The 26,593-nt window shown below is 41.5% G+C and overlaps 1 protein-coding gene and 1 long non-coding RNA gene across 3 annotated transcripts in view; one reads left to right on the top strand and one right to left on the bottom strand.

Annotated features, from left to right (window-relative positions):
- THSD4 (thrombospondin type 1 domain containing 4) overlaps nt 1-26,593 on the top strand; it is a 628,347-nt gene that overhangs the window by 207,863 nt on the left and 393,891 nt on the right. The gene's annotated exons all lie outside the window — the stretch shown is intronic.
- Nucleotides 3,180-8,116, bottom strand: LOC138842594 (uncharacterized). Its single transcript, XR_011377302.1, has 3 exons — nt 8,075-8,116; nt 7,443-7,535; nt 3,180-3,290 (listed from the first exon to the last, which is right to left on the bottom strand). It is a non-coding gene; the product is annotated as an uncharacterized lncRNA (long non-coding RNA).

Here is a 26,593-nt window from a genome sequence, read left to right as displayed (position 1 = left end):
GAATGTTGGTATGTTTAATGTTGTCCCAGAGGTCTCTGAGACTGTCCTCAATTCTTTTCATTCCTTTTTCTTTATTCTGCTCTGCGGTAGTTATTTCCACTATGTTATCTTCCAGGTAATTTATCCGTTCTTCTGCCTCAGTTATTCTGCTATTGATTCCTTCTAGCAAATGTTTAATTTCATTTATTGTGTTGTTCATCATTTTTTGTATGCTCTTTAGTTCCTCTAGGTCCTTGTTAAACGTTTCTTGTACTTTCTCCATTCTGTTTCCACGATTTTGGATCATCTTTACTATCATTACTCTGAATTCTTTTTCAGGTAGACTGCCTATTTCCTCTTCTTTTGTTTGGTCTGGTGGGTTTTTGTCTTGCTCCTTCATCTGCTGCGTAGTTCTCTGTCTTCTCATTTTGCTTAACTTACTGTGTTTGGGGTCTCCTTTTCGCAGGCTGCAGGATCATAGTTCCTGTTGTTTTTGGTGTCTGCCCCCAGTGGCTGATATTGGTTCAGTGGGTTGTGTAGGCTTCCTGGTGGAGGGGACTGGTTCTTGTGTTCTGGTGGGTGAGGCTGGATCTTCTCTTGCTGGTGGGGTGGACCACGTCCGGTGGTGTGTTTTGAGCTATCTGTGACCTTATTATGATTTTAGCAGCCTCTCTGCTAATGGGTGGGGTTGTGTTCCTGTCTTGCTAGTTGTTTGGCATAGGATGTCCAGCACTGTATCTTGCTGGTTGTTGAGTGGAGCTGGGTCTTGGCATTGAAATGGAGATCTCTGGGTGATTTTTGCTGTTTGATATTACGTGGAGCCAGGAGGTCTCTGGTGGACCAATGTCCTGAATTGGGCTCTCCTACCTTAGAGGCACAGGCCTGACATCTGGCCGGAGCACCAAGACCCTGTCAGCCACATGGCTCAGAGGAAAAGGGAGAAAAAAAGAAAGAAAGAAAGAAAAACATATAAAGTTATTAAAATAAAAAAATATTAAAAATTAAAAAGTAATTTAAAAAAAGAAAAAAAGGAAAGAAGGAAGAGAGCAACCAAACCAAAAAAGAAGTCCACCCATGATAGCAAGCACTAAAAACTGTACAAAGAAAAAAAAAAAATGGACAGACAGGACGCTAGGACAAATGGTAAAAGCAAAGCTTTACAGTCAAAATCACACAAAGAAGTATACACATACACACTCACAGAAAGAGAAAAAGGAAACAAACAAACAAATATATATATATATATAAAAGGGAGAGAACAATACAAATCTACCAATGATAATAATCTCTAAATACTAAACTAAGATAAACATAAAACCAGGATCAAATTTGATGTAGAAAGCAAACCCCAAGTCTACAGTTGCTCCCAAAGTCCACCGCCTGAATTTTAGGATGATTTGTTGTCTATTCAGGTATTCCACAGATGCAGGGTACATCAAGTTGATTGTGGAGATTTAATCCGCTGCTCCTGAGGCTGCTGGAAGACATTTCCCTTTCTCTTCTTTGTTCGCACAACTCCCGGGGTTCAGCTTTGGATTGGCCCCACCTCTGCATGTAGGTTGCCTGAGGGTGTCTGTTTTTCGCTCAGACAGGATGGGGTTAAAGGAGTAGCTGATTAAGGGGCTCTGGCTCACTCAGGCCAGGGGGAAGGATGGGAACGGAATGCAGGGCGAGCCTGCGGCGGCAGAGGCCAGCGTGACGTTGCACCAGCCTGAGGTGCACCACGTGTTCTCCCGGGGAAGTTGTCCCTGGATCACGCGACCCTGGCAGTGGCGGGCTGCACAGGCTCCCGGGAGGGGAGGTGTGGATAGTGACCTGTGCTTGCACACAGGCTTCTTGGTGGCTGCAGCAGCAGCCTTAGCGTCTCATGCCCATCTCTGGGGTCGGTGCTGGTAGCCGCTGGAGCTCCTTTAGGCGGTGCTCTGAATCCCCTCTCCTCGCATCCTGAAACAGTGGTCTCTTGCCTCTTAGTCAGGTCCAGACTTTTACCCGGACTCCCTCCCAGCTAGCTGTGGCGCACTAGCCCCCTTCAGGCTGTGTTCACACAGCCAACCCCAGTCCTCTCCCTGGGATCTGACCTCCGAAGCCCTAGCCTCAGCTCCCAGCCCCCACCTGTCCCAGTGGGTGAGCAGATGAGCCTCTCAGACTGGTGAGTGCTGGTCGGCACCGATCCTCTGTGTGGGTATCTCTCTGCTTTGCCCTCTGCACCCCTGTAGCTGTGCTCTCCTCTGTGGCTCTGAAGCTTCCCCCCACCACCACCCACCATCTCTGCCAGTGAAGGGGCTTCCTAGTGTGTGGAAACTTTTCCTCCTTCACAGCTCCCTCCCAGAGGCACAGGTCCCCTCCCTATTCTTTTGTTTCTGTTTTTTCTTTTTTCTTTTGCCCTACCCAGCTACCTGGGGAGTTTCTTGCCTTTTGGGAAGTCTGAGGTCTTCTACCAGCGTTCAGTAGGTGTTCTGTAGGAGTTGTTCCACATGTAGATGTATTTCTGATGTATTTGTGGGGAGGAAGGTGATCTCCACGTCTTACTCCTCTGCCATCTTGAAGGTCTCTCCTATACAACTGTTTCTGAACAGTGGAATCCCCTTTTCATGGCATTAGGAAATTTTAAGATAATCATTTCTCCACTTGAAAAATTAATTTACATATATGAAAGGTACTCATTCAGTAATTATCAGTTTGTTTTTTAACCCCCCAAAATTTTGCATCATGAATGATTCTAATTTTCAAAGCTGCTTCATAACAAAGGTTCTTATTTGTTATGCTCAGTCATCATCGTATCCAATAACGTTTGGTTTACGCCCATATAAAATAGCCTTTAAAACTCTGATGTGTACCTGACTCTGCTGACCATAGGCCTCAGATTCTATATCAATCAAATGGGGATACTAGTAGTATCCCCTCAAAGGTCTTTGAAGAACATTAAATGAAGTAATTCATGTACCTTGTGCCTAGTAATTGCTCAATAAATGTAAGCTATTATGTTATCACTATTATTACTATTTTTCCAGTCCCCAAAACAAGATCAGTTAACTCAAGCTAAGCAGTATTTTATTTCCAAATGAATGTTTTTTATTCAACTTTTATTCAGTATCTAAACTGTTATACATTTTACAAAATGAGAAAATGTGGGCTTCCCTGGTGGCGCAGTGGTTGAGAGTCCGCCTGCCGATGCAGGGGACGCGGGTTCGTGCCCCGGTCCGGGAGGATCCCACATGCCGCGGAGCAGCTGGGCCCATGAGCCATGGCCGCTGGCCCTGTGCGTCTGGAGCCTGTGCTCTGCAACGGGAGAGGCCACAGCAGTGAGAGGCCTGCGTACCGCCAAAAAAAAAAAAAAAAAGTAGTAAATAGCTTTAACTCATCACAAAGATTGCTGTTACCATGGGAGATTTTTTGTGTTCTTTCTTTCCTTTTTTATTAATTTTTTTGGAGTATAGTTGCTTTACAATGTTGTGTTAGTTTCTGCTGTACAGCAAAGTGAATCAGCTATACATATACGTATATCCCCTCTTTTTTGGATTTCCTTCCCATTTAGGTCACCACAGAGCATTGAGTAGAGTTCCCTGTGCTGTACAGTAGGTTCTCATTAGTTATCTATTTTAGTGTTGTTTCTTTTTAAATTGAGACTTCTAAATGGAGACTTTAGGAGAAAAAGACCTTTCTGTCCTGTTTGGATCTTTTATCTTAGAAAAGAGCAGCCCATTGGTCTCTTACCAGAATTTCACATTTTCGTTGGATTGAATTATGTCAGTATCATAATATTCTACTTAAACCAGAGGTACAGTGCTTCTGATGCCTTTTCTCTCAAGTGCATTTAATCCCAGAGCAGATAAGTGAGAACCCTGGGTATGTGGCCTCAAGTAACACAAAGAAAGGCTAGGAATGTCTAGACATTCTTACAAATGCATGAGGTTTTTCATTGTACATTATAACATATACATATTTGTCTTAGTAGAAAAATTAATTTATATTGCTTACCACTGAGGGAAAATGTGAGATGCTGTTGTTCGGTTATTTTTAAAAATTGGGTTGGTAAAAGAGTACTAATGCTGCATAATAATATGTTCTAGGTCCAGACAGCTTCTCCTTCTTTCCTGATGTTATAATATTTTGAAAACATAAACTCATACAAATAAGTGTTGGGGCATTGTATGTGGGAAGATACCCAGAATGTTGCCAAAGAAGTGGTTTCATGCTGTATTTTCAGGCTCCTGAAAATTTCCCTAAGTATTTCTTCCTCTGAGAGACCAAGTTACTCCTATAATATGATGGACCCAAAGCGTTTTTGATTTCAGTAATGAGAAAAACTAGTGTTCTTTGTTTTGGCCATTAATATAAATAAACTGTCTCAAAGACATATAGTTCCTGGGGTCTGTGCTCTTCATATAAGTCAAAGTTTTTTATTGCAGCAGTCAGTTCTGCCTTGGAGTGGTGGGTTGAGGGATTTCAGCCATGAAAAAAAAACTTTCCCAAGGAAGTCAACTTGTGAATATCAAAATAATTCAATGTATCCAGGTCTTTACCCTTTATTTTGAGAACAGTTGCTCCTCCATTAAGAAAAACAACAATTCAATAGTCAGTTTAAGAACATTAGCTGAGATCTAGTCTTTCCTCCAGAAACAGCCAGTATTCAACGAGGTAATAGAGCAAGCTTTTGGATGCACTTTTTATTACAATGTGTCTAAAAAGTTTAGTAGTCAGACACTGTCCTTCTTTCCTTTTAAGATGTGTTCTGTGTTGAAGCTACAGCAGTTCTGAGTGCACTCACCAGCCTCCATCCAGGCTGTCATTCTCAATTTTAGCCACTGTCCGTACGTTTTCAGAGATGTGAGCACCATTATGATTATGAGTGGAATGGAATGGAATTATCATACCTTACTAAAAATTACTTCATCAGATATTTCACAGCTAAACATTTTGCACATTAACAAGCCTTTACAATGATATTATAAACAGAAGCAGCAAAGACCATAAGTGGACTAATAGTTAATACTTCTCAACTGTCTGGAAAGTTTCTTAGATGCTCCTTTACTAGTCTCTGTTGAGTAGTTTAAAATGTGTTATTTGGTTGTAGTATTGATTTTTTTAGCCTATCTCTTTTTGATCCAAACCAGAAAAATTCATGTATACATATCAGGGCTTCACCAGATGTTCTCTTGACTGAACTTTATCTCCTAAGGTGTTTCTGAAACTAACCCTGAACAAAACTACAAGCAACTTAGGGCTTCACTAACTGTGTTTTCCAGTGGATTGTTCCAAATCCCAACTTTTCTCTTACATTGAAAGAGGTCCTAGTGGTTTTTCTTCAAAAGTTTGCATAATTTATTAATAAATATCATTGCAGGAAACTTTTTTCATGCAGCTAATGCTCAGATTTTTTTCCCACCATAATAAAAAAAGTCAGGTTTAGGTTCATTTGTATATCTACGATGGTAAACTCTTTCTTTGATGTAGACTCTTTCTATGTAGAATGCATTTTTAAAAATTGACATTTACATATAAATGCATCCTATGCATTTTAGACAGATTGTGACCAGTTTGCTCTAAGTTGGGTTTGAGGTAATCCTATTATTATTGTTGTTGTTTTGCTATTGTTATCATTACTTGTTGTCAGTTTTATAGTGAGGAAATTTCAAAACTTGGCCTGATTTCAAATTATTTTGAATTTTGCCTATTATTGTCCACATTTTTGATGGTTTAAAGTTTATACTTCAAACTTCCACTTATTAACAAATGGTTACCATTCCTAGCAGTATGCTGACTCCCGTTTGGGAAGGATCATACTTGAGTTAAACTCATAGTCACAAATAAATTAACACTAAAAATTGTGTGTACCTGGAAAATATACCAGAGAAAATGAAATACTTAGGAAGCAAAGGGAAAGTACAAGAGTAGCCTTTTGGGTGGTTGAATACAGCAGTGTCAGATGCTTGTATTTACAGAAGGAAATGGAAGAAAGTTCATCATCTTACAGAATACTGTGTTAATATTTAATATTTAGAAAAGTGTAATAGCATCCAAGAAAAACTGAAAATAATATGCTTATTATCCCATAGTGTTTTTATATAAGCCTACAGACCTAGATTTTTACCCATTGCACTATCTGTAATAAGCATTATGGGATAATATTAATGTCCTTACATTCTTCTTTGATATGCATGAGAATATTTTTAAATTTAAATGTTTTATATCCAGAGCAGTTCCAGACATTACCCGAAAAAACAATCAAACTTCACGTGGTGAAGAGAAATAGGAATATGTTCCTGGGAAACTGATAGATGTAGACTTTAAAAACAGCTTTGAGTGAGGCAACATAATATGTTCCACAAACATATTTTGTGGAAAATAATCTTGCACGATTTTGAAACTAGGACAAGCCTCCTGCCACACAGGAGTCAAGGACCACCATGGGGTCAAATGCCAAGAGGATGCATATTTCAGATGCTTCATATTTTGCTTTTGATATTCTGAGCCGCTGGAGTCAGATACAGTTCTTCTTGGGTTGATAAACTGTGTTAGGAGACTTCAAGTTCAAGAAGGAATTTTTAACCCTTCTCCATTTAAAAATGAATGACTTCTATGGCTAAGGGCTAATACAGTTCCTATGATACTTGGGGGAAAATTTGAGGAAGGAAACAACTCCTTTCCACATTTGTGCGATTTTATACAATATGTGCAGCATGCCCTGTTAGTACAGAGAGGCTACCTGCAGAGGATTCTGGGTGATACTTCCTGCAGCAAATGCCCTAGTTTATGCCCAATGAGACATATAAAATGTTTAGAAAAAAATGAATCTTACAGTCCCACATAACTGTTTGCTTGGTATTTACTGAGTTCAAGCCTGCGTTTAGATGGTAATAAAGAATCAGTCCTCAGTGAACATTTAATGTGAAAAGAGATAAAGACAAATCAAAAACTTTCCTATCCTGTCGTTTTGATCTCTTTTTGAAAGAAGACATTCTGACCTCAGCGAGGAAATATCAGCTTGGAATGAATACCTGTTTGATTTGGCCGATGTGAATAACTATTCTTTCTGAGGCTCCAGGAAGTAAAAACATGGGACAGCCACTGAAATACACCTCAGAGTCATTCCCCCATTGTACAGATGGGGAAACTGAGGTCTGGAGGTGTCTAATGACCTTCTTGGGTCAAAGGGCGGGTGAGGGTTGGAATGGAGAGTCAAAATAAATACGTGGACTCCTCTCATCATCCCATCTCCTCCTGGTCAAGTCCAGTTGGAAGTCAAAGGGCAAGGACTCCCTCCTGAGACACAGAGCAGGTCAAAGAAAGGTGGAGAATGGGTCAAGGAAGGCAGGCAGAGAATGACACATTGATCACATCCATAATGAAGAACGTCCTTATGAATGCTGATTCAGCTCATTCAGTAAATCACAGTATCTTACTCATCACAACAGCATCTGCATACATTTGAAACGGCGCCTATGCACATGTGTGAGACTTACCATTTACACAATCTGCTGACAATACTTGGTGCAGTTTCTGTCTTCAGGCTCCCCTCACAGTTACACCAGGACCTTCCAGGGATCTGTGGTCTTCTGCATAAAGAAACAAAGAAAACACTTCCGGTGGGCAAATCCCCAGCTGGTGGAGGTTTCTATTTATTAGTACTGCTTTTTGAAAATGGGAGATGGGTCCTTCCTTGCCTCACGCCCCATACCGTTCCTCCTGAATAGAATAGTAGCTCTGCTTCTATTAGATTAAGATAGATACCAAGGCTGTGCCTTTGTGGGTTCCCTCTTAAGGTCCAGTTTTCAAAGGAGCTAGTTAGGCAACTGTTAAGTAAGTATGGAGGACATTAAGTGGACCAATCAGTAATCTAATTATTATGGATAGAGTGTAGAGTTCTAAACTGCCTGATATTGCCTTAGCCTGACCCCTTCTCAGCTCTTGTTTGGGGCTCATCGTTCATCACAGGACATGGCTTTGGCTTCCTCCTGACAGGGGAGAAATGACTGGAATTCACTTTCCTATTTTCCTAGCTGGATGATCCCTCCCTGATGAATAATCCAGAATGAAGTGATGGTGCCAGAGCATTGGGGGAGCACCCACACATATTGAACACCTCCTCACCCACCTTTTCCTAAAGCAGATATGCGTCAAACGCCAAAGAATTTTTACCAGTTCTTTCTTTCCCGCAATAGATGGGATAGGGAGGAGGGTGTTGGAAGTTTTGCTCTGGATCAAACTGCCTCGGTCCCTGTACCACGTCCTCTTGGTAGTACTGATGGTGCAAGCTGTCGGTGACGGTGACCATGTGGTCTGTAACCTTAGGGGCAGGTGCTGGTTCATCATGTCCTCTGTTCCTGGCTGAGTAGCTTCCAAGCTGGCTCTCATGGAGATTGTGAGCTGCCTAATGTCCTTTAAATATATTTTCTGTTTAATCCAGCTAGGGTGGATTTGGTGTTTGCAATAGCACAATAGAGCACTTTTAAAATCCATGAATGGTGCTGTCATTGGAAATTTTATTCTAAATCCCAGCTTTCATTTGTATGTCGTTTAGATTTTCTTCCCTTTTGTCCTATTAGTGTCTCTTTGGGACCTCCACAACTATCCACTTACTAGGTTACTTTTAAAAATGAGCTTGTTTACAATAACATCCAACACTTGGATAAGTTCTTTGCTTCCAGGAAGCTGAATGCATGGTAATTAGATTTATTTCAGGCTTTGATTACTAAGAAGAGCAGAGATACATCATTCACTAGTACTTAATTTAAAAAATATTTTGATTGTATAGATATCTCTTTTGGTCATAATATATAAATTAGTTACCTTTGAATCTTGTTTATAAGCCATGAAACACTTAATTGCATAAAAAGCTGTTGATTACAAACAAGTAGCCTTGTCATCACGTGTTACAGGTGGCAGGAAGGTTTGTCTCTACTGCCAATTCCAATTAAGTTACTTTTAACATGTATAATCACACCCTAATTGATCTATCTTGAAAATCTGGTTTCCTTTCTTTTTCCTTTTTTAAATTCACTTTTATTTATGAACATATGCATATAATTTAAAAATCAGATAGCCCTTAAAGGCTTATAATGAAAAACAGTATTCCCCCCAAATCCTATCCATTCCCCAGAGGCAACTGTCTTCAACTTCTTGAGCTGTTTCTTTTGGCATTTACCTCCATTTTTCTAGACATGTGAGTTATCCATTTTGAATATTCCTTCTTGACTTCTCGTAAGGTAACTGGATTTAGCATTCTTAAACCAATCACTCCCAGCCTTACTACTGCCCCCTCTCCCCACCTCCCCCCACTCCCCCCTCCTCCAGCCTTCCCCGTGTAGTTGTAGCTGAACTTTTAAATGGTCATTGTTCATATAATTATGACCACGGAAATACTGTTCACTACAGTTCTTTCATACGTTACCATTATTTCTTTCTAAATAGTTCAATACATCTGTATTTGTCAGAATTCTCCAGAGAAACAGAAGCAATAGGATGTATGTATGTGTGTATATATGTATATATTTACTTATTTATTTGTTATAAGGAATTGGTTCACATGCTTTTTGGAAGCTGGCAAGTCCCAAGATCTGCAGTTGGCAAGCTGGAGACCCAGAAGAGCCAATGGTGTAGTTCCAGTCTGAAAGGCAATAGGCTTGAGGCCCAAGAAAAGCTGATATTTCCAGGGAAGAATTCTTTAATCTCCTGCCCGGGGAGGTGGACGTGTGACTGGTGTTCTGCGAGTCCCTCATCCCTCGCTTCTCTTCTCCACCATGTCTGCTTCCTGAGTCTGCAGCCCCTCCTCAGTTTCTCCCGAGAATAAACCTCTTGCCTGCTCAGAGCGGGAGATGGAGAATACAAAGTGGTCTGGCCTCATAAAGTCACAGTAATGCTGGTTTTTTTCATTTCCCTGATGCCCGTCTTTCATGGAACTTATGCCTCCAAGGCCTGAGCTGCTGGGGTTGTCAAGCTGGTTGGCTTTGATCTCAGCAGATCCTTCATGGCGGATTCTGAGTTTAAAACGTGTACTCTATTACCAACTTTGCTGAAACCTTTGATTCGCTGATGTCTTCTTTCTGTTGCCTTTATCCTTGTGGGTTACAGTATTTTTAATTGCTTTACTGACACTTTAGTAGGGTTTTGGGAGGGAGAGGAAGTGAAGGCTGATAGTCACTCCTCCATGTTTAACTGGATGTGAAAATCTTGGCTTTCTCTTCAGGCCTGAGAAGTGCCCGTGGAGCCCAGTTCCTCCCAGTGGCTGCCTGGGGACTGCACGGGGGATTCTGGGGCCACCATGCATCCTGGGGTGGGGGCATTTGCAGCCCCTGTGCTGAGTGTTTGCCATCCCCATTTTAGATGTTTGTCCTCCTACCCTTTGCGTTTCTTCCTATTTATCCTGCCTTAGTCCTTGCCCTCTTCTAGCTTCTCCTGTGCGCATTTATGTTCTGCTGCTACTGCTGCTTACATTTTCAACAAGCCTTTCACACCTCTGTGAGCTAAATGCTCTCAGGTTAGGCTTTCTTTCTCCCGGCCTGAGCCTGCTCTGCTGTGGTAAGTGGGGAGCCGCCGTTTCTTTTGTCTTCTTGTCTGTCCCGAGTGACGTTTTACAAAGAATGCCTGTTAATCTCTGTCTAGTTCAGTTACCAGGAGCCAACTAGTCAGTGACACAAGCAGTTTCCTCCAAGAAGTCAGATTCCTCTTAGAGCTAATAAAGCAAAGAAAATGTGGCCTAAGCAAGCCGAGTTGAAGGGATCCCTTCTCACCTTCGCCTCCGCCACATCAACGTTCCTGTCTGATTGTCTGATCTCATAGGCTGAGAGCTCAGAATCCACTGAGATGGGTTCAGTTCAGGAGGTACCAGGGTTTACATTTTTCCTTCTCAGAAAGCATCTTGGCCTAAATGTTCCCCATCCTGACACAGGCTTCCCGTTTCTCCCTAAGTGTCAAAGCTGCCATGACCATCTCGGTCCCTTACTATTCTTGGTCTGCAATGTCTATATTCACATCAGGGCTCTATGATTATCCATAATGTAAACGGCTGGCCCCAAAACGTATGGCCTGAGTTTATCCAAGGCCCAAACAATTACTAAACATTCCTTTTAGATAGAAGACAGATTTCTTTCCCTTGGCAAAGATTTTCTACTGAGATATATTACAGGATGTTTTACATTCTCTTGGTCTTGTAATAACACCACACCCAATCCAGTATTGATGCATTGGTGGCCACTCGGAAGGTTGTTATTTTTTAAATATATACTGTTCTCAGTCTGGGGCTGTCATATCTGTAAAGAAATACAATCCTGTTTCCCCCTTTCCAGAGTTTTATGACACCTGGTGACTTGGATTAAGTCAGGATAAGACCAAGATCGGGGTGGGTTTGTGATGCCTGCATCAGAGAACTTGAAAGGGCCTGTGAGTGCCCTATAGGCTGGAAGGGATGCTCTAGTTGTGGCGTTTAGATAAGCAGATTGGGCTGGATATCTGTGGTTTCAGTTAGGCAGGGAAGGAAATCATCTGGAGTCATCTCTTGCCTGGATTATTCAGTGTCTTCCCTACTGGGGTCACGGTGATCCTGGGAGCCTGATGTTATCAGCTCCGTTTACAGATGGATGAACACGATGAGACTCAGGGAGGTGGGATGACCTGCCCAGGGTCACCGTTAACTCTCAGGGCCAGGATTTGAACTCAGGCCTCCTGACTCCAAGTCTATGCCCTCCAGCTGCTTCCTGAGCCCCTTTCCTGGTACATTCAAGCAAAACAAACCAGCTTCCTGCTCTTTGAGGGGGAAAAGGGTTTAGTGGGGACTGAATCATTAAAGTTGTATGTTCCCTTTGGTTCATTTCACCAGGTCATCCCCAGCTCTCTGTTTCCTTTTCCGTAGTCACAGATCAGAGGCATTCTGACTCTGTATAAATTCACTTTGTGACACTGGGTGAATCATTTCCCTCTCTGGGTTTCAGTTTCCATCGTAAGATAAATATATTGGAATTCAGTGGTTCTCAAACCTGCTGGTGCTTCAAAGTCATCCAGAGAGGTTTTTTTGTTTTTTTTGTTTTTTTAAGAAACAGCTCTATTAAGGCATATTTTATGTATCATAAAATATAAAATTTACCTATTTCAAGTGTAAAAATTCAATGATTTTTAGTAAATTTACCCGATTGTGCAACCATCACCATAAATCAGTCTTAGAACATAGAATATATGCACTTTCTATCTCTGCAGACTTATCTTTTCTGAACATTTCATATGAATAGAATCATGCAGCTTGTGGTCTCTTGCACTTGACTTCTTTCACTTAACATGTCTTTGCGGTTCATTAATGTATTATGTATCAACAGTTTGTTCCTTTTTGTTGTTCAATAGTATTCCATTGTCCAGATATACCACATTTAGTCTATCTGTTCGTCAGTTTAGGGACACTTGGTCCAGGTGTTGGACTTAGCAGGTGGTGAATAATGCTGCTAAGAACATTCATGTAGAAGTTGTTGTGGGAATGTACGTTTTCATTTTTCTTGGGTACATACCTAGAAGTGGAATTGCTGGGTCGTACGGTAATTCTGTGTTTAACTTTTTAGAAAATTGCCAAATTGTTTTCTAAAGTGACTGTTCCATTTTACATTCCCATCAACAATGTATAAGGGTTCCCCTGGGGAGTTTTTTTAAAAATTCTAATTTCTGGGCCTAACTCCCCAGGGGTCTGGAGTGGGGCCCAGGAATTTGCATTTAACAAGCTTCCCAGGTGATCCAGATACATCTGCTCAGTGGTTGTGTGTTTGGACCCACTAAGACCAGGTGGTCTCCAAAGCCTCCCTGAGGCCAGTTGTTTCTATTAGCTTGTGCCTCTAGGGCAAGATGCGTATTCCTGCCAACTATTTCTTGGTGTTTGTCTTTGGATCAGAGAAGCAGTTATGCAGGGCGGGGTTAAGGGAGTTGGCCAAGTCGTATTCATAAATCTGTGCAGCACCTGTCCTTCATTATCCTCAACACGGGCCAAGGCTTTGTGTCCCTGGCTTCATAGACATAAAATTTCATCACAGCTTTTTATATGTTATCACACTGTAAAAGTACCATAAAATCAAAGGTCCAGTGTTCAGTGCCTCTGAAAGCATCCTCTTTCTTTAAGTTATAATCTTGGTTGCTGCCGTTTTAGTAACTTATTGAGAAGCTTCATCCCAACCTTGCCATTTATTAACTGTGACTGGTTTCTTAATGGCTCTGAGCCTCTGTTTCCTTGTCTGCAGAATGGGACTAATAATATTAACATCATGGAGTCTCTTGTGAGGATTAAGTGAGATAATATGAAATGTAACTAGGATGGGCCTTCGTCCTCTTTCTTGCCCTGTTTCATTATTATACATATTTTCATGTGCTTGTTGGCCACTTGTATATCTCCCATTATTTCTTTAAAATTTTATTTTACTGTAGTCAAAACACAACATGAGATCTACCCTCTTAACAAAACTTTAAGTATACAATATACTATTGTTAATTACAGAGACAGTGTTGTACAGCAGATCTCTAGGACTTATTCATCTTGCATAATTGAGACTTTATGCCCATTGATTAGTAACTCCCCATTTCCACTCCCCCAGCCCCTGGAAACCACCATTCTACTCTCTGATTCTATGAGTTTGACCAGTTTAGGTACCTCATATAAGCACAAACACTCAGTATTTGTCCTTTTATGACTGGCTTATCTCACTTAGCATAATGTCCTCAACGTTCATCCATGTTACCACATATTGCAGAATTTCCTTCTTTTTTTTAAAAGACTGAGTACAATTCCATGATTTACCACATTTTCTTTGTCCGTTCGTCCATCAATGGACATTTAGGTTGTTTCTACATTTTGGCTATTGTGACTGGTGCTCCAAGAACATGGGATTGCTAATATCTTTTCAAGATCCTGATTTCAGTTCTTTTGAATACATTCCTAGAAGTAAGATTGCTGGATCATATGGTAGTTCTATTTTAATTTTTGTAGAATCTCCATATTGTTTTCCATAGCGGCTACACTATTTTGCATTCACTCCAACAGCATGCAAGGGTTCCAGTTTCTTCACATTCTTGCCAACATTTGTTGTCTTTTGGGTTTTTTTGAAAATACCTATTCTAATTTTGTAATAACCTGTAAGGGAAAATAATCTGGAAAAAAATAGATATACATGTATGTCTAACTGAATCACTTTGCTGTACACCTGAAACTAACACAACATTGTAAATCAATTCTACTTCAATAAATTTTATTTATTTATTTATTTTTGGCTGTGTTGGGTCTTCGTTGCTGCGTCTGGGCTTTCTCTAGTTGTGGTGAGCAGGGGCTACTCTTCATTGCGGTGCATGGGCTTCTCATTGCAGTGGCTTCTCTTGTTGTGGAGCATGGGCTCTAGGCACATGGGCTTCAGTAGTTGTGGCACACGTGCTCAGTAGTTGTGGCTCATGGGCTCTAGAGTGCAGGCTCAGTAGTTGTGGTGCATGGGCTTAGTTGCTCTGCAGCATGTGGGATCTTCTTGGATCAGGTCTCGAATCCATGTCTCCTGCATTGGCAGGTGGATTCTTAACCACTGCACCACCAGGGAAGTCCAAATACTTCAATAAAATTTAAAAAAAAAAAAGAAAAGAAAATGACTATTCTAACAGCTGTGAAGTGATATCTCATTGTGGTTTTGATTGCATTTCCCTGATGATTAGTGGTGTTGAGAATATTTTCATGTACCTGTTGGCTATCTGTATTGTCTTTGTAGAAGTGTCAATTCATGTCTTTAGCCCATTTTTAAATTGGGTTATTGGGTTTTTTGCTATTGAGTTGTAAGAATTTCTTATATATTTTGGAAAGCGGTCTGTTATGTGATACAAGATTAGTGAATATGTTTCTCCCATTCTGTAGGTTGCCTTTTCACTCTTTTGTTTCCATTGCTGTACATAAGCTTTTTCATTTGATGTAGTCCCACTCTATTTTTGCTTTCATTGTCTATGCTTTTGATATCATATCCATGAAGTCATTGCCAGGACCAATGTCATGAAGCTTTCCTCCTGTTTTCTTCTAGGAGTTTTATAGTTTCAGTTCTTCCATTTAACTTTTTAATTCACTTTGAGTTGATTTTTGTGTATGGTGTAAGATTAGGGTCCAATTTCATTTTTTTGAACGTGGGTATTCAGTTTTCCCAATACTGTTGAAGAGACTATCTTTTCCCTACTATGTATTTTTGGCACCCTTGTTGAAGATAAGTTGACTATATATGTGTGGTTTGATTTCCAGGTTCTCTATTTTGTTCCTTTAGTCTATATGTCTATTTTTAAGCCTGTATCCTACTATTTTGATTACAGTAGCTTTGTAATATATTTTGAAATCAGGAGTGTGATGCCTCCAGTTTGTTCTTTCTCAAAACCATTTTGGCTATTGAGGTCTTTTGTGGTTTCATATGAATTTTAGTACTTTAAAAAAATTCCTGTAAAAAACGCCATTGGGATTTTCATAGGGATTGCATTGAATCTGTAGATTTCTTAGGGTAGTGTGGACATTTTAACGATATTAAGTGTTCTAACCCACGAACACAGAATTTCTCTCCATCTGTTTTCTTTAATTTATTTCATGAATGTTTTATAGTTTTCAGTGTATAAGTCTTTCACTTCCTTAGTTAAGTTTATTCCTAAGTATTTTATTAATTTCTTTATTTACTGTGTGCTTGTAAATGAGATTGTTTTCCAATTTCCTTTTCAGGTAGTTCATTGTTAGTGTACGGAAATACAGCTGATTTTTGTATATTGATTTTGTATCTTGAAATTTTATAAAATTTATTTATTAGTTCTAACAGTATTTTGTGGGATCTTTAGGGTTTTCCATATGTAAGATCATGTCATTTGCTAACAGAGACAATTTTACTTCTTCCTTTCCAGCTAGGATGCTTTTTTATTTCTTTTTCTTGTCTATTTGCTCTGGCTAGGACTTCTAGCACTATGTTGAATAGAAGTGGTGAGAGTGAGCATCCTTACCTTGTTCCTGATCTTAGAGGAAAAGCTTTCAGTTTTTTTTACCATTGAGTATGGTATTGGCTGTGCACTTTCCAAACATGGCCTTTATTATGTTGAGGTGAGTTCCTTCTATTACTAGTTTGTTAAGAGTTTTTATCATGAAAGGATGTTGAATTTTGTCAAATGTTTTTTCTGCATCTATTGAGATGGACGTGTGATTTTTATCCTTCATTTTGTTAATGTGGTATATCACATTATTTGATTATCATATATTGAACCATCCTTGCATCCCAAGGATAAATCTCACTTGGTCATGGTGTATGATCCTTTTAATGCTGCTACTATTTGGTGAGGATTTTTGCATCTATATTCATCAGAGTTGTTGGCCTGTAATTTTCTATTCTTATAGTATCTTTTTCCAGATTTCAGGGTAATGTTGGCCTCATAAAATATTTGGACATGTTCTTTTCTCTTCAGGTTGTTGGAAGAGTTTGAGAAGGATTAGTGTTAATTCTTCCTTAAATGTTTGGTAGAATTCACCAGTGAAGCCATCTGGTCCTGGGCTTTTCTTTGTTGGAAGGTTTTTGATTCTGATTCAATCTCCTTGCTAGTTATAGGTCTACTAGGACTTTCTATTTCCTCATGACTCAATCTTGATTTATGATTTTGGTGTCATATCTAGGAATCCATTGCCAAATCCAGGCACATAAAGATTTACCCCTATGTTTTCTTTTAAGCGTTTTATAGTTTTGCTCTTAAATTTCAGGTCTTTGATCCATTTTGAATTAATTTTTATATATAGTGTGAGGTAGAGGTCAAACTTCATTCTCTTGTGTATGGCTATTCAGTTGTCCAAGCATCATTTGTTCAGTCAGTCTATTCTTTCCTCTTTGAATGATCTTGGTACTCTTGTCCAAAAATCAATTGACAGTAGATTCATAAAGGTTTATTTTTGGACTCTCAATTTTAGTCCATTGATCTATATGTCAATAATACCACACTGTCTTTGTTATCGTAGCTTTGTAGTAAGTTTTAAAATTGGGAAGTTTGGGCTTTCCTGGTGGCACAGTGGTTGAGAGTTCACCTGCCGATGCAGGGGACACGGGTTCGTGCCCCGGTCTGGGAAGATCCCACAAGCTGCGGAGCGGCTGTGCCTGTGAGCCATGGCCGCTGAGCCTGCGCGTCCGGAGCCTGTGCTCTGCAACGGGAGAGGCCACCACAGTGAGAGGCCCATGTACCGCAAAAAATAAATAAATAAATAAAATAAAATAAAATAGGGAAGTTTGAGTGCTCCAATTTTGTTCTTTTTCAAGACCCTCTTCCGTTATTAACTGGCCTTCCTACTGTTCTGCAGTACCCACTTAAAACACATTCATTATTTTGCTACTGGACCAGGGTATCAGCTAAGTATAAGTATACTGTAAAATCACCTATACATGTCTGGCCTCACTGTTTTTTTTTTCACTTGATGAGGCTTCATTTCTTCTCTTCTAGGCTTACCTAGATATTCCCTCCTTCAGCGTGGCTAGCACTCTCTCTATCTTCAATCTGGAGTTTTATGGCTAATTTCTCTTTAAGCCCCTGGTCCAATGCTGACCTTTTATTTTAATCCCCTCCATGATTGGAGAAGCAGAATTTTTGTTGTTGGGTCCCCAGGATGCCCTTCAGGCCTCAGCTCTCCTCTTGTGACCATCCAGCTCAGCTCAGGAGCCCTCTTGGTGTGTCTGAGACCCAGCTTGGCAGCTTCTACCTTCCTCACCTGCCCTGATCTAGGTGCTCTTTGCCCAGAGTGGGCACCTCTGCATCAGATCTCAATGAGCCTCTTGGGTTTTATTATAATAGGGATTGTCGTTTTTACTGTCATCGCTCTTGCACCCTCCCATTTCATCAGCATGCATATCGTCTCTCCCAAAGAGATTAGGTGTCTTGTCCCAATTGGGAAGAGTTAAAACCCAGGATAGAACACTTGTCTCTTGAGGTCAAGTCCAGTGACACTGCCTTCTTCCTAGGTGGCTGTGTTTTCTGTCTGTCTCTTGAGAAGAGCACGGATATTGAATTCAGACAAATGTAGATTTGATTCTAGCTCAGGCCCTTGCTATAATGATGTGAAGTTGGGCACACTTCTTAAACCCTTTGAGCCTCAAATTATTCATCTGTGAAGTGGGGATAGCAGTTCTGACTTTACAGAATTAGTACTCAGATCAAATGAAATAAGGAATGAAAACCACCTAGCACAGTACCTGACACAGGTGCTGGATATCTTTCGAAGCCTCCAGTGTCCTTTACAATGATGCTTCCCATTGTGTGCAGTTTCCAGATTCCCACAGATTATTGCATTCCTTCTCAGATGGCTTTCAACTTGGGGACCACCCGGTCTGGTGCCAGACATCTCCATTGTCCCTTCCTTCTGCACCAGCCTGGTGCTCTCAGATTCTGCCCTGGCTTTTGTGAGTCTCTGGTCTGAGTTGTACTTCATCCTGCTGAGCTGGACAGCGCAATTGAGAAACACAGAGCAGAACGGTAATTAAAAAGAGGAGAGCTAGAGTTGGGTGACTTTTATGGAACTGTTTGAAATGTTTTACCATATTTTGAGGTTTTTAAAACTTAGGTCATCTTGTAGTTTTTGTTTTCAAATGCTTGGTTTCTTGATAGGGGCAAGCTAAGCATTGTGGGTGCTTTGATATTCTTCAAATATTTGGTCCACTATTTAGAGAAGCTGTGCAGGGTGATGGGGAGAAGGAGGACCACTGGGGCAGCAGCTCCTTTGTTGTCCTGGGCATTTCACCTCTGGCCCCAAACTTGCATGCATCACTGAGCAAAATAAAAACAATGTGCTTAACAGGAATCACCTACCTGAGAAAGCATTTTGGTGACCGCCTACTGTCACTCAAGCATACATACCCCTTACGGTTGTCATGACTACCACAGGCCCCTTCATCAGAGGACTTTCAACCATTTACAGAGCCCTCTTTGAAAGGAGTTCTGGCAAATCCTATTTTCTTTCTCTAGTTAGGTTTTCCTTGTATTTTGGCATCTTGGCAGTTTCCCTGCTGGCCTGCCCCTTAATCTGGAACTGGAAGAGACCCTGACCTCTTAGAAAGCAAGTTCTGAAAAACACTGTAGCTGAGGACCCTGGGTAGGGGTGGGGGAATTGTATAGTAAGAGAAAATTGCTGAGCGTACATGCTCTCTAGACCCAGAAAGCCCTAAACTAATGGTCAACTCTCATACTACTAGGGATAAGGAATGGAATTTTCATAAATGTGACTTTTGAAGGTTATTTAAAAACCTGTGTGGAATATATTCTTACACTGCCTCCGTCTGGAACATCCTCCTAAATTAGCATCCCTATTGTAACATGAGGGCCGAGCTTTCATATAAAGAACAGTTTTCTATCTACAGATGTGTTCCCTCCAAATACCTAAAAACAACTTTTTCTCAAATATTATTTTTTACACTGTCCTCAAGGATTCACTGCTCCTGCATGTTTTTTTGTTTTTTTGTGTTTTTTTCAAAAACTACCTGAGTTAACAGAAGGTCATAAACAGTACCTTTAACTGGGAATCAGAGGAGCATCTCTCCAAGATAAGGACCTTTGTCTAGAAGAGGCTTTCAGAGCTGCACAGGGATGGCTGGAAACTTGGGATGGTTTGATTAATGCTGATTATTAGGGATTGGTTTAGTTGTTATTTCTGGACCAGGTGCTGTATTCATAGAAGTTTCTTATCACTTTTCCTACTAAATCGCTCAGTCCTATCCTAGGCAGAGTTCGACTTTTTAAACCCCAAACACTTATCAATTTGCCAAAATTATCCATGAAGATACTAATCTAAGAGTTTAAAAGTACCAGTAAATATCTAGAGAGTATAATGTGTTCTTTTTGATTGCTTTGTCTGCTTTAAACTCTTCATGTAATGTCTGGCAGTAGAACAGTATATGAGAACTTAAGTTTCAAATTAAGAAATTACAAGCTACATAATAAAATAAACAGATTGTGTTGGCAAGTTCTAAGGGAGCATCAAAGTGCCTTGATAAACATCTTCTTCCCAAAGAACCAACTCCCAGCTTCTGAAACCACAGCCAGAGGACTCTTTTGCTCTGAGATTTTACCATTGTCCAAAACAATATCTGTTTAATTGGAAAAAACCCTTTTAGGACATAAGAATTTGCTAAAGGAGAAGATAAAATCTGGACAGTGCTTGTTTTATTTAAAATAATCTGTGCCTTTCCTGCAAGAAAAGGGAAACTTCTCTACCCGAAGGGCATTTTCCTCTAATTACCTAAAACTTGCTTCATTAAAGGTTGGGAGTTTTTGTTGTTTTTGTTTGTACATTCTTAAACAGAAATAAGGACCGAAGGCAAAAGAGAAAAAAATCAGCTCTGATTCCATCACTCAGAAATAACTATTAATTTGTTCTATATGTTATTTAGCTTTTTAACAAAAACTGAGATCATACTGTACATAATATTGCTTAGCCTGTCTTTCTGCACTTAAAAATGTATTGTAAACAGCTTTTTAGGCCAACAAGGAGAGGCTTAGATCGTGATTTTTAGTGGCTTCAAGTATCCTATGTAATGGATGGATCATAATATATTTTATTAACCACCTATTGATTGCTATCTAAGTTGTTTGTAGGATACTACTATTTGAAACAATGCTTTAGTAAACATCTTTGAACACATACCTTTGTGTATTGGGGATAATCATTCTTTTCCATCTTTGCTGTTCTAAAAAAAAATGGTATCTCTTAAATTCTTTCTGAGTACTTTTCCAGGTCTTCTGGCCATTTATATTTCTACTTTTATGAATTGTTTCTTGATGTTTTTTGCTAATGACAACTTCTCTTTAGATTTCTAGAAAACTTTTATTTGCCCTCATTTATAGGGGATAAAAGAAAAGCCTGGTTCTCCTTGGACTCTTTTACCTGGCTCTGAACTCTAGACCAGAGGTTCCTAAACATGATGGAACACTGGAATCAATTTCCTGGGCATCTTTAAAAACTGTTGGAGCCTGGTTCCCAATTCCAGACATATATTTAGTTGGGATGGGGTGGGACCACTGCCCTAGCCTAGATCAATCATCAAGCTTGCTTCCATAGTTATATATTTCCTTCCAGTTTGTCCCATATATATATTTATTTCACTCAGAGCATCTGTACATCTTTTATTCTGCATTTTAAAAAGTTTCATATTACATCACAAGCAGTTTTCCGGACTCCTTCTTTATTTAATAACCATCATTTTAGGCCCACACAATACTATTTTGAGTTAATTGACAATAACCTATTTTAAATGTATCCTACAAAGAACATTTCAGTTGCTTTTGCTAAAGAAGCCCCTGAGTATAATGGATGCAAACACTGACTCTCGTTTTAGACTATCTGGATTTGACTTATTAACTCTATGACTGTATGACCTTGAGCAAGTTGCTTAACTTCTCTTGACCTCAGTTTCCCCGTCTATAAATGGGGATGATAAAATAGTACCTACTGCATATGATTGTTGTGATGGTTAAATGAGTGACTGTATATAAATCATTTAGACAATATTTGTCTGTTAGTAAGTAATCAATAAGGGCCATAAAACATCTCTGAGAATAGCTCTTACAGCACATTATAAGATATGATATATATTTTTTTAATTTTATATTTTTTATATTTATATTTTATAAGATATATTTTTAAGCTGTCTATTATATCCTACTAATATGATTCCATTATAACTCCATTGTAATATGTGTTCCTATCCAGAAGGCCTGATTCCCCTCTATTTACTCTGCTTTTTTCCAAGATTCTCTTTGCTGTCCTGGGCTGTCCTTCTTCCAGATGAACATTAGAGTGATTCTTGTGCTTTCTTTTGAGAAGTACTTTAGTATCTTTTTTATAATGATTTTCTCTGGGGTATCTGAAGATCTTCTCCAGTAATTTGAGTTTCAGGTTATAACTCCGAGTTTCTAACTTGAGTGTGTGCATCAAGGTAGTTGAACTCGTGTTCTGCTTGGATATTTGCCAGGTAACTATCCTCTCTTCTACTAGCCAGTGGAACTTGTTGGGAAGGAAGGAAACGTCACTCAGTCTTTTCAGTACATGACATTAGAAAGATGGGGTGCTTTTCGATTCCTCCTGCCAGAGGATCTCGTTGGGGTCTGACTTCAGCTGCTTGATGCCCATGCTGGTGCCACAGCCAACTACAGGACTTTTTTTTTTTTTTTTTTTTTTTGCGGTATGCGGGCCCCTCACTGTTGTGGCCTCTCCCGTTGCGGAGCACAGGCTCCAGACGCGCAGGCTCAGCGGCCATGGCTCACGGGCCCAGCCGCTCCGCGGCATGTGGGATCTTCCCGGACCAGGGCACGAACCTGTGTCCCCTGCATCGGCAGGCGGACTCTCAACCACTGTGCCACCAGGGAAGCCCCTAGGACATTTTGATTTTGTGCTCAGACAGGGACTAGAGGGTCTCTCTGTGAGAGCAAGCTTAGGGTTGGTTTATTCGGGGACATATTTCTGAAGACCGAGGTTTAAAGTAGTAGGTTCAAACCCGGAAAATCTTTCTGCACCGTAAGAGGTGAGCTGCCAAGTATTGCTGTCGGAGTCTCCTTTCCCTGGCAGGGCTTTCAGTCCTTGTTTGGTGAGATTTCATGGGCCTGGGGCTACACAGAGATTCTCTTCCCCAGGTTGGAGAGAACGCCAGAAGTGGCAGAGGGTGAGGGCTGGCAGAGCAGACCTGAGATCCAAATAGAGAAGCCAAACTCCAGTGACCCCAAGAGGGAAAGCCAGTAGGTCACCAGAACCACAGGGGCCGCAAACAGGCACTGCAGCCAGAACACACGGCTGGGAAGGCCATAGTCAGGGAGATGAGAAGAGCAGGGCCAGCAGATCCCATCCGACAGAGAGGCTCTGGTCTGCTCCAGAGAGCGGGTCCCATCTCTGGCATGGTGCACACCACCTGCAAAAGGGCCTGCTCACATCCTAGATCCAAGTGGGGTGGTTTGGGGGTGTCCATGGGGAGTAAGTAAGGCAGCAGGTAATGAAGATTTGGGGCTCCTACCCACACTTAGCCCAGTGGACACATCCCTTCTTTGGGCCAGCAGCACGTCTGGCATGTCATGATGTCAGTCACTTCCCCTCATCTGGGGAGATAGTACCTGTTTTCACTCCTTGCAGCACATGGCCCCCCAAGCTCTATGCCTTCTGGCTTCTCATTCAGCCCTTCTCCCACCACCACTCTGCAGGGTGCAGGGGCTCAGGGGGCCTGCCCGTCCCTGTGAAGCCTTGGTTTGGCCCCTAGAAGTGGCAGCCTGCGTCCAGAGAACACCACATGCAGCTCTAGGTCTCCCAGCTTCTGATGTAACGTCTGCCTTTGTGCATTGCGTGCCTCTCAAAACCCTTCGCCACTCTCATTCCAAAACTCCCTCGCCCAGGAGGAGACTCTGATGGGCCATGTCTGGGAGAAACCCCAGAATCTGTGTTTATAAAAGCTCCCCACGTGATTCTGGCAGTCAGTACATCTAGCTTCGGGTACCCACACGTTCCCTGTGCCAGCTGGGATGGTGGCCAAACCTCCAGGCAAGGCCCACATAGACTCCAATTAGGGAGCCGTAGGGCAGGAAGTGGGCAGTCAGCATGGGCTGAGTTCTTAGAGATCTCTGGCAGAGGCTGACGTCTGCTCTGGCTGAAGAGGCAATGGGGAGACAAATGATAAATGGGCTCTAAAGTTGTAAAGGATAATGTGATATGTGTTTGCTTATAAATGTGGACCTCACACAAGCCACTTCTGTGAGTAAAGCAGTACATTTGAGATGAGGTTTCTGCTTATTTGTTTTTGATTTTGTAGGAAGAACCAAGGTGGTGGGCCTGATAGAAATTGGTAGTGGGTCTCAAATGTGTCGCCTCTTCCAGAATCTTCCCTTTCAGGTTTTCCCATATTACTAATTATACCCCTTCTCTGGAGTCTTGCATTTAGTGACGTTCGTCTGGGTGATACTTCCTCCTAACTGGGTGCTGTGCTGGCCTTTGGGAGTCCTTGAGGAGGACGTTTTACTGGTGTTCTAGGTTAGTCCTAGCCTGACATTTTGCCTGGTGTGGTTACTCCAGGTAGTGTTTACCTAGAGAACACCACCAGGCATACGTAGGTCCTTTAACACTCTCTGAGTGTTAAAGACGCCTCTAAGTCGCTCCTCATGCCAGAAACCCCAGGCTGCTCCACTTTGGTCCCAAGGACCACTTTGCCTGGACCCAGAGCAGGCCCCTTTGGTTCCCTTTCCCTAGTCGGCCCTAGTTGTGACCTTCAGGATCAGAGGGCAAAAGTGGAGAAGGACGGGCTTCCCTGGTGGCGCAGTGGTTGAGAGTCCGCCTGCCGATGCAGGGGACACGGGTTCGTGCCCCGGTCCGGGAAGATCCCACACGCCGCGGAGCGGCTGGGCCCGTGAGCCATGGCCGCTGAGTCTGCGCGTCCGGAGCCTGTGCTCCTCAGGAGTGGCTGCAACAGTGAGAGGCCCACGTACCGAAAAAAAAAAAAAAAAAAAAAAAAGTGGAGAAGGACATGTCCCCCAAGGAAGGGCACTGAGGGTTGAAGAGCAGAGTGGGCCCAAGCTGCCCGTTGCATTTATTCCAGCTGTGGGTAGGGGGCCTCCCAAGGTGGCAGCCCGTCCCAGAAACCACCCAGGATGTTGCACTTGCCCTGGTTGGAAAACTGAAAGGACTGAATCATGCAAAGGTCGGGGCCTCTCACTCTTTGTGAAACGTGAGAAAGCCTGTCCCATCTGCTGTAACCTGCAGGGCCTTTGGTGGAGACTGTCTGGGTCACCCCTCACCGGGTGAGCCGTGAAGGGGAAGGGGGGAGCCTTGTGCTCCCTTCAGAGGTTGAATGGTGCTTTGACAATGGTTACTTCAGACCCTAAATCCTCTGGTTGGAGTTCAGGGGAGACATCACTTATTCTGAAGTTTGCCACGTAGAACATAGCACTTCTATTCCAGTGTATCCCAATTAATTCTATTTCCAGTATATTTATAATGTACGGTATTATCCTGCATATTTAAAAATATGTTTGACAGTAAAATTTTCAGTCTTATCACTAAAATTTTGGCCCAAGTTCTCTTTCCTCATTTCTGTCTCTTGCCCAATTTGAGAATTCTATCAATGTTTCCCCTCGGGATAACAGAAGAGCATTAGCTAAGAACCTTGAAATTATTTTCCAAGAACTCAGGATTTGGAAGACGCCTAAAGGGCTTTCCAGTGTTCTCCAACCTTGTCCATGGGAAAAGGTATTCCATGTAAGAGATCCCTGCTAAAAAGAAGTAACCAAAATGCATATTTGCCGCATATCAGATAATTAATCTCCCTCACAGGCTTGTCGATTTATGCAAAAAGAGTGGTAGAATATAAAAGATCATTAGTCATCCTGGCACCATGGTCTCATGTTGTTATGAAATAAATATGCTTCCTAAATGGATCCAGATGCTATCAAATACATGCGTCCAGTAAAGACTATTTTCTCTCCTTGGCCTGGGCAATAAACACATGAGGCTTGTTTGAAACACTTCTCTTCCATCAGTCGCCAGTGGTCCTACACATATTCTTTTAACCTCTTTCTCTAACCGCTCTGCTGCTGGTGAAAGGTAGGCAAGTGTTTTCTGATAAGGATTCTGGGGAGAACCCTAAGGAGCTAGGAGACTTTTCCCCATGACCCAGAGCTGATAGATGATAAGGAAATGAAAATCATATAGCCAGTCATCTACCAATCCGGGACAAAACATTTTTCTCAAAGCACAAATTCAAAGCACATCAAAGCACAAATTCCAACCCAAGACTGTACCAGTCCCCAGAGGACGGACTTGAGTCTTAGAGGACCCACTGCAATCTGCCGTGTCAGGACGGAATGACAGAAAGATGGAGACAAATTCAATTACCATTAAACACCGGGTTCTTGACGTGGTGAGCTGTCTTCCCAAGACCACCCCCAGGAGTTGACTGCAGGGCTGGAAAGCAGAGGGGCCCATCATTGTGAGAGAGGATGGTGTTCGTAGTTGAGGGCAGTGGCTAACATGGCTTTGGAGCCAGACACATATCTTGTGACCTTCAAAGGTACTCTACCTCTCTGAGTTCATTTTCTTTATTTGTTAACTCTGAGTTGCCGGGAGGATTAATGAGGCTGTTATTATAAACTGCCCAGTAGCTAGGATGAGCCTAAGATGTGGTAGCTATCATGACCTTTATAACGACATTACCGCGGATGGAGACTCTGGTCATCCAGGAGAAGTATATGAGTATCAAAAAAGCTATTGACTCTAATAGCAGTGATGCTTACACGTGCTGCTAACCACAGGGCCTATTCTGCTAGGAAAGACCTCTCCTCACAGCCTAGGCTTGAAAACTCCGTGAGAGCCGTGATTTCCTCTGTATTGCTCACTGTGTATCTCCACTTACTAGAACAGTGCCTGGTGCATAGTGGGGCTCAATAAATATTCACTAGAACGGATGAGTAGATGTAGGTTAAAATTAGTTTTAATATATGGATAATTTCAGAATTAAAAATATACTGCTTTAAGGGGAAGAGAGCATTTACCTTTTGGAGAAGAGTTTCTCAAGAGAAGCATGTCGTTTTTGACTTTTGATTTATTGTGTTTACCCCTGCCCCCATGCAGCTGAGCTCTTGGCTGTCATCTATCTACACAAGGCTC

Source organism: Globicephala melas, chromosome 2 (assembly GCF_963455315.2).
Source record: "Globicephala melas chromosome 2, mGloMel1.2, whole genome shotgun sequence".
Taxonomy (NCBI): Eukaryota; Metazoa; Chordata; class Mammalia; order Artiodactyla; family Delphinidae; genus Globicephala; species Globicephala melas.
Note: the sequence above shows the minus strand (reverse complement) of the source record. Positions and strands in the feature narration are given on the sequence as shown.